This window comes from Arachis hypogaea, chromosome 4, assembly GCF_003086295.3.
Source record: "Arachis hypogaea cultivar Tifrunner chromosome 4, arahy.Tifrunner.gnm2.J5K5, whole genome shotgun sequence".
Lineage (NCBI taxonomy): Eukaryota > Viridiplantae > Streptophyta > Magnoliopsida > Fabales > Fabaceae > Arachis > Arachis hypogaea.
In genome coordinates this window covers 87,654,390-87,656,982 of record NC_092039.1, presented here as the reverse complement: position 1 = coordinate 87,656,982, position 2,593 = coordinate 87,654,390, and the positions used below count along the sequence as shown (strand labels likewise).

Below are 2,593 nucleotides of genomic sequence, written 5' to 3'. Positions count from 1 at the left end.
GTTTCTTGTTTGAGTTTTGAGTCAATTTTTAAGTTTGGTGTCAATTGCATGCTTTAAAAATCTCTTGTATTTTTCAAAAATTCATGCATTCATAGTGTTCTTCATGATCTTCAAGTTGTTCTTGGTAAGTCTTCTTGTTTGATCTTGATGTTTTCTTGTTTTGTATCTTTTGTTGTTTTTCATATGCATTTTTTGTTTGTTAGAATCCAAGCATTAAAGAATTCTAAGTTTGGTGCCTTGCATGTTTTCTTTGCATCAAACATTTTTCAAAAATATGTTCTTGATGTTCATCATGATCTGCAAAGTGTTCTTGGTGTTTATCTTGACATTCATAGTATTCTTGCATGCATCATATGTTTTGATTCATAATTTTCATGTTGTGAGTCATTTTAGTTGTTTTTCTCTTTCATCATTAAAAATTCAAAAAAATCAAAAAAAATATCCTTTCCTTATTTTGCCCATAATTTTCGAAAATTTGAGTTGACTTAGTCAAAAAATTTTAAAATTAGTTGTTTCTTGTAAGTCAAGTCAAATTTTCAATTTTAAAAATCTTATCTTTTCAAAACTTTTTAAAAAATCAAATCTTTTTTATTTTTTTTACTATTTTTCGAAATTTTTTTAAATTGAATTTTAAAAATCTTTTTCTTATCTTTATTTCAAAAAAAATTTTTGCTTTACTAAAAATTAATATGATTGATTCAAAAATTTGAAGTTTGTTACTTTCTTGTTATGAAAGGTTCAATATTTAAATTCTAGAATCTTATCTTTTAGTTTCTTGTTAGTCAAGTAATTAATTTTAATTTTAAAAATTAAATCTTTTTCAAAATATCTTTTTCAACCATATCTTTTTATCATATCTTTTTAAATTATATCTTTTTCAAAAATTTGATTTCAAAATATCATATCTAACTTCTTATCTTCTTATCTTTTCAAATTAGATTTTAATATCTTTTTCAACTAACTAATTAACATTTTGTTTGTTTCTTATCTTTTTCAAAACCACCTAACCACTTTTCCCTCTCTAATTTTCGAAAATATCTCATCCCTTTTTCAAAATTCTTTTTAAATTAACCAATTGTTTTAAATTTTAATTTTAATTCTATCTCACCTTTAATTTTTGAAAATCATTAACTCCTTTTCAAAATTAATTTTCGAATTCTCTCTCTCTCTCTCTCATCTTCTTCTATTTATTTATTCATTTAGTAACACTTCTCTTCACTTCTCTTCATCTCCAATCACTGCCTCTATCCTTACCCTTGTGTTTGGATTCTCCTTTCTTTATTCTTTTCTTCTTCTACTAATAATAAGGATCCTCTTTACTGTGACATAGAGGATTCCTCTTCTTTTCTTGTTCTCTTCTCTTTCATATGAGCAGGAACAAGAAAAAAAGCAGTCTTGTTGAAGTTGATCCTGAACCTGAAAGGACTCTGAAGAGGAAACTAAGAGAAGCTAAATTACAACAATCCAGAGGCAACCTTTCTAAAATTTTCGAACAAGAGAAGGAGATGGCAGCCGAACCCAACAGCAATGATGCACGAAGGATGCTTGGTGATTTTACTAAACCCACCTCCAAGTTTGATGGAAGAAGCATCTCAATTCCTGCCATTGGAGCAAACATATTTGAGCTGAAACCTCAATTAGTTGCTCTAATGCAACAGAACAGCAAGTTTCATGGACTTCCATCTGAAGATCCTTACCAGTTTTTAACTGAGTTCTTGCAGATTTGTGAGACTGTTAAGACGAATGAAGTAGATCCTGAAGTCTACAAGCTCATGCTTTTCCCTTTTGCTGTAAGAGACAGAGCTAGAACATGGTTGGACTCACAACCTAAAGATAGTCTGGACTCCTAGGATAAGCTGGTCACAGCCTTCTTGGATAAATTCTTTCTTCCTCAAAAGCTGAGCAAGCTTAGAGTGGATGTTAAGACCTTCAAGCAAAAAGATGGTGAATCCCTCTATGAAGCTTGGGAAAGATACAAGCAGATGACCAAAAAGTGTCCTTCTGACATGTTTTCAGAGTGGACCAATTAGATATATTCTATTATGGTCTATCTGAGTTTTCCAAGACGTCATTGGACCACTCTGCAGGTGGATCTATTCATCTAAAGAAAACGCCTACAGGAGCTCGGGAACTTATTGACATGGTTGCAAATAACCAATTCATGTATACTTCTGAGAGGAATTCCATGAATAATGGGACGCCTCAGAGGAAGGGAGTTCTTGAAATTGATGCTCTGAATGCTATATTGGCTCAGAATAAAGTGTTGACTCAGCAAGTCAACATGATTTCTCAAAGTCTGAATGGATAGTAAAATGCATCCAACAATACTAAAGAGGCATCTTCTGAAGAAGAAGCTTATGATCCTGAAAACCCTGCAATGGTAGAGGTAAATTACATGGGTGAACCTTATGGAAACACCTATAATTCATTATGGAGAAATCATTCGAATTTCTCATGGAAGGATCAACAAAAGCCTCAACAAGGCTTTAATAATGGTGGAAGAAATAGGCTCGGCAATATCAAGCCTTATCCATCATCTTCTCAGTAACAGACATAGAATTATGAATAGAATACCTCTAACTTAGCAAACTTA

At 31.4% G+C, this 2,593-nt stretch overlaps 1 non-coding gene across 1 annotated transcript; it reads right to left on the bottom strand.

The window, feature by feature from the left end:
- Positions 1–1,904: 1,904 nt before the first annotated feature.
- On the bottom strand, positions 1,905–2,008 carry LOC112798665 (small nucleolar RNA R71). The gene has a single exon (XR_003200266.1). It is a non-coding gene; the product is annotated as a small nucleolar RNA R71 (small nucleolar RNA).
- Positions 2,009–2,593: the final 585 nt, after the last annotated feature.